The following is a 16192-nucleotide window of genomic DNA, read 5'->3' as shown; positions in this document are numbered from 1 at the left end:
AAACACATTTGGCACTAACAATTACTTAGCTCTCACTAGTACAAAAATGACTTTTAGCCACGGTCAAAATAGGCCTTTAGCGTCGGTTTTTTAGCATTGTATAAGCAGGGGACGCTAAAGGTATATTCTTTTTGCGTCGGGTAATTAGGCGACACTAAACATTTTTAGCATCGGTTAGATGACCGACTCAAAATTGCCATTAACCGACGCTCTTGCTTGGACAATTGTATGGGTCCAATAAAGTGCCGACGCTAGAAGTTGTAATTAGATGCGTCGGTTTATCAAAAAACCGACGCTGAGAGTTAATATTAAAGGCGTCGGTTGTTAAAATTGCCGACGCTATATGTTTATGTTAAAGGCGTTGGTCGTTAAAAAAGCCGACGCTATATGTGTATGTTATAGGCGTCGGTTGTTCAATAACACCGACGCCTAAAGTACTTAAAAAAAAATATTCTTTACGTTTTTATTGATATCCTGAACCTGCTTTTTACAAATACCAGCATTCCCACAAATATAACTGAATAATCAAATTAACTAGGAATCAAATTGAAATTAAAGTAGGTCTCAAGCTCTCTTTTAAATTTTTTGCACAATGTGGGACCTCTGGTCCTTTTCTTGGAACTGGAGTCTACATTATCTTTATCCATAGTAATTACCTACAACAATATAAAGATCAACAAGTCAGGAAGAAGTACAAGTATTTTGTTGATTTCAAAACCTATTGTAGACTTGTAACAGTAAAATGTGTATAAAAGTTGTTCTGTAGAAATAATTACCACCCAGGGTGTTTCTTCTCCACTCTGTTTAGACATAAGAAAGGTGAGCCAAAATCACAAACACACACACATATTTCTGCTTAAAAACACACACACATGTTTCCAAACTTCTTACCTGTAAAAAGGTTTACAACAAACAGAACTATGAGTTTTTACTTAAAAACATGTGATTTACTGCTAAGATATCTCTTAGAATATTATTTCAAGAAACATGTAATTTTGCTCGTAATTCTAATAGTAATGCACAAACAAGTCCTAACATCTTTTATCTACATATGACAAAGTACCTGCTATAGATTTGAGTTCTTCTAGTGACAAAGGCAGTGTAATTAGTCTGCCAGCTTCAGTGCAAAAATTTTCTCCTCTTTACAGGATGTCCTCTATATATACTAGCTCTAATAGAACATGTTATTCCTTTTGATGATTTTTCCTTCTTAATCTCTTCAGCTGGATCTTCATCCTCCAATTTCTTTACAATCCTTTTGTCCACGACGCTGTCAAGCATGCTTATCTGATGGCCTACTTCTCTTTTTTGCAAAATTTCATCCAGATTTAAAGAAGATAAAAACTTGTTATTAGATTTATGTACATCTTCAGTGTTGACATCTGCACCATTCATCACAAGAAGCTCGCCCATTTCCGAATGGTTTTCCTCCATCGCGATTTGGATATGTGTTAATCCATGACAATCTTTTGAATCTACAACCAAACCGTGCTTCAGGAGTTCTTTCATGACAGCTACATCATTCCTCCTTGCAGCTATGGTTAAGAGGTACCTTACAGTGCATGGATCCGAGATGGAAGCCCAGTGGTAAAGTATTCTGAATATGGAGTGGTATTTTGCTGCTATGGCATCCCACATTGTAGTGTTACTTTCTACATCTGCCATGCATATATGAATAAAATGACACTTTGTTCTCTTAAACCATTATGATAATATCATTCTTGAAAAATTAGATTGGTGAACATTTTAGCTACTCCTGGCTTACTGTGTTGATACCTAGTCAATAATTAGAGTGTGATCTTGATACCTATGATTGACACCGAAACTTGAGAAAAGTTATTTTCTCTTAACAGATGAATAAAAATTATAAGCCTGCTAAAAATATCTACCTCTTAGGTGTATGTTACATGCATGTTTGAGGAGTACCAATACACATTCTTTATGCCCCTTTGATGCTGCAATATGCTGATGCACAACAGAGAAAGCGAAATAGATTTCATATTTGAATGGCAGATATGTGTATCCTTACTTGGGATTGTGTTTGCAGTCTATAGTTATAAACTAGTAAGTATAAGTATTTTACCAGTGGTGTTCTTCCCTTTGAATCTCCTATGTCGAGGTCTAATCTTGCCTTGAGAAGTTCGTCAAGGAAAGCAGCATTTCATGTGCCGGCAACTGTTAATAAGTTGATCGACATATAAGGATTATCATCTTCTTGATTCCCACTATCCACTATCAAGTCCCCTATATTAAACTCCTTCAGCCTTTTATGATGCTGAAAATTAATCGCACATAGTAATTTAGTCTTAGTCATTCATTTTAATATGGTGCAGTTTATGTTCATCTGTGATGATTTTAATTGCAAACACTTAGTTTGGGAACTACTTAAATATCTAATTCATTGTAGGATGGATGGGAGAAGATCAATTATATATTTGAGAGAATTTTCTCCTCTCTGAAGGAGTTTGAAACAACATTGAAGCTGAACATATGACAAAATTACCTGAAGGAAGTTTTTGAGAATGGCAACATAGTCTTCTTGTTTACTTTGCATTTCTTCAATAAGAGCACTAGTTTTCATCTTTAAGAGCTGTGAAAGAGTCTTGGTTCAATATGTAACAGCATGTGGCCTGTAGCACAGTGCATCTATTTCTCCAAACATATCTCCAGGTTGCAAAATCCCAACAATTTCCTCTTTCTAGTCCATCTCAGAGTGATCAATTAATTCCACTTCCCCTGACACTATTATATAAACATCATCAGGTGCTTCATTCTGCAATATCACATCCTCTCTACGTGGTATATATTCAGCCTTCATATCCACAGCCTGATGAAAAATAGACAATGTCATTACATTAAATACCTGTCTTATATTATATACGCTTCCCGTGTTAGACAGTTTTAAATTATTTAATCAGATAAAAATAGTGTCATATGCACATGAGAATCAAGAAGTCCAATGAGACTGTCATTTCTGAACTTTCCGAGGTTGGGAAACTTATGAAGTAAAGCTAGTAAAAGGCGCATTTTTTTAATCACGTGAAAAAGCATATGTCGATGATCATACCAAGAGCAAGAGAGTTTCCCTTGATACATTCTGGAAAAGATAGACCCTCTAGACGGTTGGAATAAATAAATGATGACTAATGCTTTTGATAATGGTTTTGGTAGTTGTTCAATCAGTTGCTGCTGGTTCAAGCTCTCAGCCTTGAATCTCAAGCACATATAAGCTAGTATCTGCTCCCTGAGTCTAACCGGCAAGTGGTTTCTGCTCACAAAGTTTGACGTTGCTTCAATGCTATTCCTCTAAAAAACAAGCACAAGAAAATTTCCTGAATTCTGAACTTGATTTAAGCCTAGACAACTAGACTCATAACATCTTGCGATGCAAGATAGAAGAGATAAAAAGGAGGCTTACAAATTCCGTGGTACGACTAGTGCCTTCAACGACTAAATTTGTCATATTACCAATAATGTAAGCTGTTAAGCCAAGGTTGATGAGCATGTACACAACTGATTATTGTGTACATGTGTGTGTGTTTACCAATAATGTAAGCTGTTAAATTCGATGCATCAACATCACTCTTAGCTACAAGTTTCAATGTCCCAAAGCTGATTGAAGATAAAATTATAAAGTTTGTCTTGTTCTTAGTATTCATACTTAACTACTGAGATGAAGAAGAATTTAAAATTTTATATATGTTTCCGGTTAAGAGAGCAACTGATTCTAAATAATAGAGCAACTCATTTTACTACCAGAAATAAAGCAGTGTTAATCAAGATCAACACAAAAAGTCACAAGTAATGCTAACACATATCACAAAAAGTAAAAGGAAGATATAATCAATTTAGGCCACACTTGTACTTTAAATTTTATAAACCAACAAATTTATGTATTAAATTAATATCCTTGGTGAACCAAGATTAGCAAACACAGTAAATTTAATCTAATTATGTTATACAAATGTATGGCAATATATTTAGAGAAAATAAGCTGAACTAAAATAATAACAAATCTCAAAATTTATATTGTTAATGAAAATAAATAAATTAAAAAATGAAAATAAAAAATGAGAGGGAGAGAAGAAGGAGAGACATACCGGGAGAGAGGGAGGAGATTACCGATTACCGTGAAGCAGGGCTAACACAGGAGAATATAAGAATTCAATTAGGTAAATAGGCTGTGAAAATGAACAAAAGAGTAATATGAGCGTGTATATAGGTATATATAGGGGAGTGCCAGAGAGGGAGAGTGCGAGAGAGAGGGAGAGTGCGGGAGAGAGAGACCTGAGAAGGAGTGCGGAAGTTTCAAGCTCTTCAATCGGGAACTATCATAGAGAAGATGTAGATGTAGGGCACCGTGGAGAGAAACTAATTTGGGGATGAACTACTAACTATAGGATGGATTGTAAACCAAATGATGTAATGAGTATGTTTTTTTAATTTGATGTTTTTTAAATTAATAAAAGCTGCCATATAGATTTATAAGGTAAAAAATTGATGGTTTGATTTTAATAATAATATATACGACGGTCAAGATAAGACTGATGTAAAAGGGTATAATATATGACGGTTAAAAAAGGACCGATGTAAAAGGCTATATTATATACGTCGGGTATATAATTGTCGACGAAAAAGAGTAAATAGTGTTTGAAAATTAATTGAAAATTTGAAGTAGTCAACTAATTTGAAACAATTTTTTTTTCATAAAAGTGGACATTTATTTTTGAAACGGAGTAAACAAAATTCAATATTGTGTGAATATCAACAACATAGAAATATTATTACTTCTATTTTATTTAACATTTCGATATAAAAAAACAAAAAAAAATTATTTTTGGAAGTCTTTTAACTTTAGCAAATATATCATAACTCAAATTAAAAAAGATTGTGAGATACATATGATAAATAGATAAATATGTGATTAGAAAATAATTATACAAAAATAAAAAATTTAAAAGAACCCCTTCAGTGTCGTGACATCCCTGGTCCAATTAATTTTTTACTCTAATACTTTTAGCGTCGATTAAATTAAAGCCCGTAGCATAAAGCAGAAATTTATAGCGTCGGCCAACTAGAAGCCCGTAGCACAAAGCATACATTTTAGCATCGGTTATAAACGGCGACGCCATAAGTACTTTTAAGCGACTGTTACTTACAGAACCGACGCTATTAACACTTTTAGCGTCGGTTAAATTAATAACCGACACCAAATGTCATGCACATATACCTATTTGCGTCGGTCAATCTTGCAACTGACGCAGGAAATACCTTTAGGCGTCGGTTCTTTAAAGAACCGACGCTAAAACTACGTTGCAGAAAGTACTTTTTGTACTAGTGTCTGCTCACACATCAGCAGCTACCATCATCTTTTCATGATATTCGGGATTTTCTCTTTCTATGTCCAATTGGATATGCTCTCACAAATCCTGTTAAGGTGTCATACAGGGCTATCATGCAGGTCTGGAATATAGCAGTGGTAAATTCAACACATACTGGTTTTTCTTTTGAGTATAAGGACCAAAGATATAAAGTTGATGTTGACATTCTGCTTCAAGCCTTGAGATTGCCTGCTCTTGATGGTGCTCTTGATAATCACACCAATGAGCAGCTGTTTGATATGCTAAGGACTTTAGGCTATCAAAGAGAAATCACAACCATTGGAAAACTGGTCAGATGCAAACTGAAAAGAGAGTGGAACTTTTTCTTTGACTGTATTAGTAGATGTTTCTTGAATAAGACAACAAACTTTGATGCACTTCCATCCACCTCCCTGAGAATTGGGTACTCTCTTCTTAACTCTGGTAATTTTGATTATAGTAATACTATATTACAGTTCATAATTGCTTGGATAGCAGATGCTTCAGGACTAATAGGGTATACTACATTTTTACAACTGATTTTCACTTATCTATGCCCCTAATGATATTTTTGATGATGATGAATTACTCCCTATTTTTCAGATTTCTGAAAATGCAATCACTGATCATATCAAAAGGGATGAAAAGAATAATTTTCAGGACCACCCTTTCTTCTTAGAGAGGTCAGGCAATTTCTGTTGAGAAATAGACCTACTCCTACACAAGTGCCTGCAAATCCTGATGATGGCACCTCTGTCACAGTTTCTGATGCTAAGACTCAAGAAATCACCCATCTTGTTTCTAACCCAAGCATTTCTTCTTCCAAACAGCAAATACAACAAGCCTCTAAATTAGCCTCCTCTGTTGTCTCTCAAAAGACATCAGTTGTAACAAAGAAAAGGTTGTTTAAGAAATCTGTCACATCTGGACAGAAAGCTAAACAAGTCTCACTGAGTGAGAGTGAGAAGAAAGAAGACTGCTTTCCTATCAAGAAAACAAGACTGATCATTCAAGAAGATTCTGAATCAGATGATCAGATGCCAATAGGGTCCCTGTCAAAAATCAAGAAGTCCATTGATCAAAATCCTAATGACTTGATTGACACTACTGGAATCAAGGAGCCAACTACTGGTGCTAGTGCTCTGCTTGACAAGTTTCCAGTAATTTAAGCAACTGTTGAACTGCAAAGAGTCAGTTAAAAAGAAGAAGTGAAGAAGTAGTTGGATATATCAGAAAGAAGAAGAAGACTCAGCCTCTTGACAAGGATGTTAGTACACAAGAACCTAGGTCTCAAAGAGATTTAACAACTGCAACACATCCGGTCACACAAGAACCATCTTCTCAAAGGGAAGATACAGATATTGAGGCTGCACAAATCGTTGTTAATATTGCTCAAAGTGATCTTCTTACAGATTTTGTTCACTAACTTCAGGAAAAGCAAACTCATCAGGAGATACTATCACGAGTTGATACAATCATTGTTGATCCTATTTTTGAGAAGAGCATACAAGAACCTTCACCAAGCATTGCCGAAGCAGCTCACATGCCTCAGACTCCACAAGAACCATCAGTTCAAAGTACTGATGCTGGTCTTTCAACTTCTCCTGACAGATCAAATCCTGATGATGCATCAGCTCCTACTGAGAATCATCATTCAACTGAACTAGCTACAATTGATGATTCATTACTAGTTGCTAGTTTGAAAAAGCATTCTGATGTGCTGTTTGTTCCTCCACTTTCATCACTTCCACTTGAGGAATCACCTTCAGGTATTGTTAATTTCTCATATATTCTCATATTTGTATGATTATAAATAGTCTCTTATTTGAGGTTACCTCTATTTATATGACAAGCATAAAATCTTCTTAGCCATCTCTTATTTCTTTGCTATATGTGTGATGGAGCCTTTCTGTGAGACTGTGTGAAAATAATAATAAAAAAGAGAGAAAAATATTTTGAGTGGCAGTCTCCTGTACTGGAAAAAGGAGAGGTAGTTTTGAGACAAGAATCTTATAAGTTTTTCTTTACTTATAAAGTTTCTTCTATGAGAATAATATTACTCTTAAAAGTGATATATTGTGTGAGAAGTGATGAGATCACTTGAAAAGAACATAGAGATTTAGGTGTTACTATGTTTCTGTTTTAGGATCATATCAGCCACAAACATCTCTTGCAAAGAATCTGGATAAAGGCAAGGAAATTTTGTTTGATTCTGCACATTCTCCTGCTGGCTTGTCTGACTCTGACAATGATAGTGATGCATCTAAGAAGTCAAATGTTGGTTCTTCTTCGCACTTCACTGGAAATCTTTCTTATTACAATCCTGATGCTGAGTATTTCAGACAGACAGAATGGAATTACAAATGGAGACTTGCAAATTCTTCTATCTCATCTGCTGTTAGCCTGTAATATATTCATCGTGCTTATGATGAAATTCAAACTCCTGATCTGAAGTTGCATCTTAAGGCCACAACTCTTTCTGTTAAAGGAATTAACTCTGAACTTGATGAAATGAAGAAGTCTCATGCTGGTGTCAAAGAGAAAAATTGATGGAATTTTGCTTCACACACCTAACTCAGCTGAAATCAAAAGTGTGAAAAATACCATCAAAGATGTTAAATCTCTAGACAGCATGGCCTCTAGATTTTCCTCCTTGGAAGACAAGGTTTCTTCTATAAGTGACAAACTGGATGCTCTGTTTTCTCTTCTTTCAAATACTGATGCCAAAAAGGGGGAGAAGATAGTTGCTAAAAAATGTACACCATATTCTATTCAGACAAAGGATAAAGATATTGATGGTGATGGTGATAAGAATAATCCAGTTACAGATGTTCAAATTGCTTCTACTGCTCAACAAGTTCAACATTCCAAGAAGAATGATTCTTCAGGACAAAGGAAGTCCACTTGAAGACGGGACCGTTTAAGGGTTAAAGCGTTCTACAGAAACTAAGTCAAAGTGATCACTACCTTGTAGTAGGAGTCACTGAGATCATTTTACTGCTTAGCAGGAGCAAGAACATTGAATTATAGCTCATAACCTAAGTACAGGAATTGGTTTTGACCTAGTAGGAGCAACAGGGAAGAAATGAGAAAAGAAACTAATTAAGAAATGTTTATTCTACACTCTAGTCACAAGTGAGAGATTTTTCTAAGGCAAAATACCTTAATAGGATGAAGGGGTCACAAGTAAAGGTCCCTAGGCTTCCTTGGTCGCAACTTGGGATTTAAACTAAGTCAAAAGTGCATACTAGTGAACCTTGGTCGCAAGTAAAATCTATACTAGAGAGATGGATCGCAACGTAGGATTTTTTCTAAGGCAACTACTTCCCCTAGGTGGTGTGGTCGCCATTTAGGTTTTTCCGGAATGCAACTAAGGCAAATTCACTCCCTAGAGCATGAAGAGGTCGCAAGTAAGCCCTACAAGGGACTAGAGATCGCAACTCATGAATTTAGCTAAGGCAAAGTTCACTCCAAGGCTCCCTGGTCACAAGTTAGAATGCTTGACGGTTTTATGACTATTGTAATTTGCTACTTTGATGGTTATGGGATGTAAATTTAATACGTTGTTATGGTTTGATACTTTGTCGGTTATTTAAGATTGCTTATTATGTAATGATATGGTTTAATCCTCCGGTTATCGGAGTTTGTAAATGATTTCGTTGGATTCAATTACTATTGTTTAATCATTAAATTTACTAGTTTGGTGGAATGATTTTGAGTAGTATAGGTTATTGATTGGATTGGATATTTGGTTGTGAATATTGCTTGGTTGTGAATATTGTTTGGTTGTTTGGTTGTTTGATTTGGTTTTGTATAGGGACTGCAGAAAAACCTGCAATTTTTTTTAAAATCAAACCTTAAAACCGACCGACAATAGGCATAACCGACCACTTTTGACCATTACAAAACCCAGAAAACCGAATATGACATTTAGGACGGTCGGTTATGACATTTAAGTTAGCTTCTGATATAAAACTAACCGATGTGCACACTTTGACCACGGTCGGTCATGAGTTTCAGTCAACTTTTTAAAAACAAACATAACCGACCACCTACGGTCGGTTATGACTTAGTGACGTGGCAACACGTGTACACAGTGACCCCACATTTGAATAAAATATCCATGCAGTTAACCGACCACTATATTGGTCGGTTATGAGGGTTAAACCTGACCAAAAGTCAGAGGACATAGCATATTAAAATGTCCAGCAAGTATATGCATGTAAATTTGGAGTCAAATATATACTTTGTGAAATTTTGTACTTTTGTATGATTCTAATTAAGGTCCTATTACCGCTGACTAGTAAGTGGTTGTTAAGTAAAGTTTCATTTTATTTTTTGAAAGTTAAATCTGCTTTTATTCTTATCTAAATTTGAATCATGTTTTAAGAGAAGATAAATTTGATAGCCTCTTCCATACATTTTTACATCAATAATAAATTGAATTTAAAGTGCTTATGTTTATGTATTATCTAAGATTTAAAATCTTATATCACTCGGTACCCTTTCTCCTGGTACAAAATTTGTGCAACAAATAAAAAATATTGACTAATTAAAATTTATTAAAATTAACAATATTTTTTAAGATAGAAAAATTGGTAAAAAATAACTATCCACACATGTTTTATTTTAAATTTATCCATATTAAACATGTACACGACAGAGCACATTTAAAAGTCCAGTAACTATATGCATGTAAATTTGGCATCAAGTATATAACAGTTTGTGAAATTTTGTACTTTTATATGATTATCATTAAAATCTCACTGCTCACTGCTCACTGGTATTGGTAAGTGGTTGTTAAGTAAACATTTAGGTGTGGAAGACAGTTCACCATAATTAATAAATACATAACTGATATTCTATAAATATGGTCTTACTGATCCTCTGTAGTCCATCACTTTACTCTGAACACCAAGTCCGTTAAAAATAATCAAAGATGGTTAAGAATTCTGGGCACAAAAAGGTGTATGGCCGAGAACCCAGAGTCAGACTTCCAATAATAACAGCTGCAAGAATTTTTCAATTGACACAGGAACTAGGTCACAACAATGATGGGCAAACCATTGAATGGCTTCTCCGTGAAGCTGAGCCTGCTATCAGGCGTTATACAGGTACCGGATCAATGCCTGATGTCCCTGAATCAACTCGGTCCCTGAGTCTCCCCATGTCTCCACCATCCTCCTTTGCACCTGTAAGTGCTACTTCAACCATGAGTATCCCCCTGTCTCCGTTGTCCTCCTTTGCTACTTCAACCATGAGTCTCCCCCTATCTCCCCTGTGCTCCTTTGATACTTCGACCATGAATCTCTCCATGTCTCCACCATCCTCCTTTGCACCTGTAAGTGCTACTTCAACCATGAGTATCCCCCTGTCTCCGTTGTCCTCCTTTGCTACTTCAACCATGAGTCTCCCCCTATCTCCCCTGTGCTCCTTTGATACTTCGACCATGAATCTCCCCATGTCTCCACCATCCTCCTTTGCACCCGTAAATGCTACTTGGAAGCCGAGTCTCCCCGTGTCTCTACCATCCTCCTTTTCAACTATGAGTCTACCCATGTCTTCACCATCCTCCTTTGCACCAATAAGTGCTACTTCAACCCTCACTGTGACACCTCCTGGTCCTGTCTTGGTGCAAACATTAATGTGTGGCTTGGCATCTTCACATGAATCTTTTGTGGGACGTGCACTGAACCGTCCTATACCTACCATGCTAACGGGGTCAACAATGCGGGTTCCGTCCACAAGGGGAATGGTTTCTCCTACAATGGTTGATCTTGTGCCAGCATATGGATCATACATGGTGCCTCAGCAAAATATTGGAATGGCTCAGTCTGGCATGGGGGTAGTACCCACAACTGTTGTTCCTGAATCTTATATAATGCCACAAGAAAATGCTGGGCTTCCTGAGCTACCTGGCATTGAGTTTGATAATTCAGAGTTCTTTATGTCACTGCTGCAGGGAAATGACGTAGCAAATGAGGGTGGATGGTTCAATGATCAGAATGATCTTCATAATCATTAGATAAGTGATCCTTGAGATGTTATAATTATTTATCTCCTAAAAAGATGGTTATGTCACATGTAGAATTTAATCTCTTTTAATTTTTTTTCATTTTTAGTTATCACCCACAAAGGTGATTATGTCATATCTTAAATTTAGTCTTTTACATTTTATTTTATTTTCTCTTTGTTATTTAAGATAATTAATTAAACAACTTTTCAAATTTAATCTTTTAGGATTGGGATAATGATGATCTTGATTTGCAATTCTTAGGATTTGTTATCATTTCAAACGAGAAAGTTTGTAGCTAATTTTTACAATATTCATGCTTCTTACGTTCTATCTTAATAATCTTGTTAACTTTGCATCTAAATTAATGAGATAATTTGACTTTAGAATTACAAGAAGTAAAGGTAATTCTATTTCTCTGAAAGTGAACTTTAGCATAAAAAAAATTAATTTTGGACATTGTCCAAGTAGTAATTTTAGGTATTTAACTATAAATTTATAATGTATGTTACCAAAGTCATTGTTAGAGTAATTTAACAATTAAATCCCAAATTTTATTAAATGAGTTATTATTGGGGTAAAAAAACAAAGGGATTCAATATATTACAAATTAAATATAATGTAAAAATATTTTCTCTTAGAGTATAGAAAAAATGTTCCAACCCATACCAAAAGTTCACCTACAAGCAAATTGTTAGATGGGAAAAATCTTATAGAACATATGGTTAAATTAAATTTGAGTATCTTGTTTACTTATTTTGAAACAATAGACATCTTATTATTGATATTTGATAAGAAAAGATGCAATATATTTTATTTAAAGTTCTATTTAAAGTGAATTACAATTTAATTATCAAAAAATTATTGGAATGTGAAATATGAAATAAGAAAGTATATAATATTTTCAATTAAATTTACTAAAATAATATATATCAATAAGTATGGTCAGTGCCTTCCTCGGTCCAAAAAAAATTATCAGTTCCAATAAATAATTTAATTTGTTAAATTTTCAAACCAAAAAAATAGAAATAATTTAAATTTAGTTACTTGTGATTTGTAAAAATCGGGAATCGGGGAGTGGTGCTGCCAATTTGGGATTAATTGAAAATTTAAAAACAGGAGATTAATCGTAGTAAAAAACGGATGTATTATAATATTAAATTATATTGAATATATTATTATGATTATATTAGTTATTTATTAACAAATATATGTTTATTATATCTTAATTTTTATATTTATTCATATTTAAATGAATATAATAATTTTAATTTTATTAAATAATTATATATACTCCAATACAGAAAAATTCCTAAGGACTAATCGGATTTCAAAAATTGAATCTATTGGATACCTTGCGGTGGATTAATCGCGAATTAATTGGTTAAATTGGAGATTTTTAGAACACATCTTGTGATTATTATTTGCTTTTAGTTGAAGAATACTTGAAATATATCTTACACATTATTACACTTTAGTTGTCTTTATAATTATTTACATTTTAACATAAATAAAAAAAAATGTAACATATGATCTCATCAAGAAATAGTGATCGTAATTTTATTACAAAAACAATTACTTTAATGCTTGAGTTTGAAACCTAGCAACCATATGATCTGATTTTATGGGAAAATTATAAGGGAAGAAATGATAACTAAAATATATAATTAATTTTGGTAACCTTATATACAAAAGGAACCACGATTTAAGGTTTGATGAAGTAGTGGTTTGTATTTAAGGAATAGTACATAGATAGATATAACAAAAGTAAAGTGTTCACTAATAACTGCTATGAAATCTGACAAATTAGAATAGATAGTAGAAACCACAACTATGTAGTGCACATCACTCAAATTTCCCAGGCCCTAAAAATTAATGAGAGCCATTAATCGGAGTGATTAATCGGACTGATTAATCGGAACATTAATAGGGAGAATATAAATATTATTTTCAACTTTTATTATTATAAAATGATAAATATGTCAGATATTTATTTGACAAAAGAAATTAGAATGGTATTAAACAATATCTACACATTTGACATTCGTTATTTACTAATTATTGAGTTTACAATATTAACTAATATTTTAATTTATACTTCTAAACTAATTACAATATGTCATTTTATATTTAAAGTGGGAAAATAAATATGTTAGATTACTTATTACTTTTTACCAATACTTTATATTAGAAATTGGCATGATATTCTGTAAAATTATCAAATTAATGAATTAAAATCATAAAAAGGTAAAAAAAACAATGATTTTTAATTATTTTTCGACGAGACCACCTATGACCGCTTAGCCCGCCTAATTGTGATTTTGACCCAATTTTCAGCAAAAAGGCCTAAATCACCACCTAGGTCCGAGTCAGGGCGTTTTACCACCGCCTAACCCCTAAGAACCGCCTACACGGTCACCTAGACCAATTTTTAGAACATTGGAAGAGACTATCAAACTCCTAAAGCATTATTAAAATTTACATACAATATAAGCAGATTTAACTTTTAATAAACAAAATGAATTAAGAATAAAATCCAAATTATTATTATTTTTGTAGCAATCAATTATACACAATCATAACAAAATTCTTATAGTAATGACTATAACTAAAAAAATAACATGACAGTATTAGTTTTTATTTCTATTTGTCACCACTATTTACAAACTTTTATGTTGAATCATTAAATTGTATTTTAAAAAAATAAGTTTTTTATTAAATACTTCATATTTTTAATCCTCTAAATATTTTTGAAATATATATTATCATTTAGTCAAACTAATATGGGCCTGAAATTAGGAGGGTGAAAAACCAAAATACCCACCATTTGGGGGCTTAGTACCCAAAATACCATTTGGCGGGACGGAGTGTCCAAATTACCTATTGAATACGCATGTCCAACATGCGAATTTCATTTTTTAAAAAATTTATAAAGGATACGCATATGTGAAATGCGTATTCATTTTTTGTTTTTAGGGAATATGCATGTGTGAAATGCGTATTCCTTGTTTTTCAAAAAAGTGAGTACGCATAGCCCACATGCGTGTCCTTTACAAAAAAACTGAAGGTTGTATACGCAGTAATGTAATGCGTAATCTGTCGGTATTTTGGGCAGTCCCCGCGCATCTGGGTATTTTTGGCAGTTAGGGCTGGAAAATGGGGTATTCTGGACATTCTTTCAAATTAGCCTACAAGCATAAATAATATTGAATTAATTAAACCTGATATGTTACGTTTGTAGCCAAGGCCCACACAAACTTCTCTAACATTTGTTGCCAATGGCTAACTAATGTTGGCTAACTAATGTTGTGCTTATCTTGGAGCAAAAAAATGACTTGTAATCCTATAATATACGAAGTTTAGAATTAAGTAAACTTCCACTATTATTATTATTATTATTATTATTATTATTATTATTATTATTATTATTATTATTATTATTATTATTATTATTATTATTATTATTATTATTATTATCATTATCATTATCATTATAATTCTTGTTGTTGTTGTTTTTATTGTTGTTGTTATAATTATTAAATGTTATTATTATTATTTTTATTTTATTATTATTATTATTATTATTATTATTATTATTATTGTTGTTGTTGTTGTTGTTGTTATTCTTATATGAGTATATGTGATTAATTTCAAACCTATATTGATCTTAAATGTACATTGTATTTTTTTTATCATGTTCGCATTTATAAAATAAAAATATCAACATAAGTTAACTAAAAAATAAGTGAAAAAATAATTCATATATATAATCAAGTGAAATAAGAAGTAAAAATTCATATTTACGCACAATATTATAGAAATCTGTATATATAATATGCTTTTTGTACATATATATTCGAATTCACACACATACACTAAATACAATATTTACCCATAAATATATTATTCTATACATTTTGTATGGTGTAATCAAAGTGAAAAGAGCAATATTCAGCTAAATTTTCATATTTCCTATATTAACACTCAAGAAAAGTTATCAATTAATCATATAGTGTCATTAAGATAAAAATAAAAAGTACTACTATTTTTAAATAGGCTTAATAAAGCTAAAATAATAGCGTTGTATCTTTAAACTTCCTTTAACTTTATATTGTTACGGAGAAATATTGGCTAAATTTGATCAAAATGTTTTGGTCATATTTAAGCAAAAATGACCGCCAGTGGTCAAATTAAGTTAAATATGACTGAATTGTATCGGTCATTATTAGGATGGTCAAATTTAGCTAAAAAGGTCAAATTTAATTAAATTTGACGTACTAGGCCGGTCAAATTTAGCTAAATAGGTCAAATTTAGTTAAATTTGACGGACTAAATATGATTGCTCAGTTTTTCAATTTTGATAGACTAAAATTGACTTCGAACAGTCAATTTTATATTTTGACTTTTGTCATCAAAAATTTTGATAAAAATTGAATTTCCCGCCTATTGTTACAGATGTGTCGGCCAACGAGTTAAAATCAATCAATTTTATAAATTTGACTAGGTTACTTTTGGTCAAAATTATAAATATGACTCCATTTGAGTTGGTCGAGTTTATAAAAGCGACAAATTTTGATCAAATTTAAAGTACAAATATGATTACTATTAAAAAAATAAAAAGTTCCTTGCTGCTGAAAAATGTGCAAGTACTTTTTTTAAAATTCACTAAAAAAATTTCATACATAGTCGACACAAAGGTTTTCTAGCATATTGTAAAATTTTACTCTTAACTAATTATTTGTTTATCAGGTGTTCTACAAAGATAAACCATAGTAAACTTATATTGAATAATTATTTGTGTTAAATTTGTGACGTAGCT

General features: G+C 32.7%; 1 pseudogene; it reads right to left on the bottom strand.

The window, feature by feature from the left end:
- Nucleotides 1–639: 639 nt before the first annotated feature.
- LOC141700956 (potassium channel AKT2/3-like) lies at nt 640–11072 on the bottom strand (annotated as a pseudogene).
- Nucleotides 11073–16192: the final 5120 nt, after the last annotated feature.

This window comes from Apium graveolens, unplaced genomic scaffold (assembly GCF_009905375.1).
Source record: "Apium graveolens cultivar Ventura unplaced genomic scaffold, ASM990537v1 ctg312, whole genome shotgun sequence".
Taxonomy (NCBI): Eukaryota; Viridiplantae; Streptophyta; class Magnoliopsida; order Apiales; family Apiaceae; genus Apium; species Apium graveolens.
This window is presented reverse-complemented; position numbering and strand designations above follow the sequence as displayed.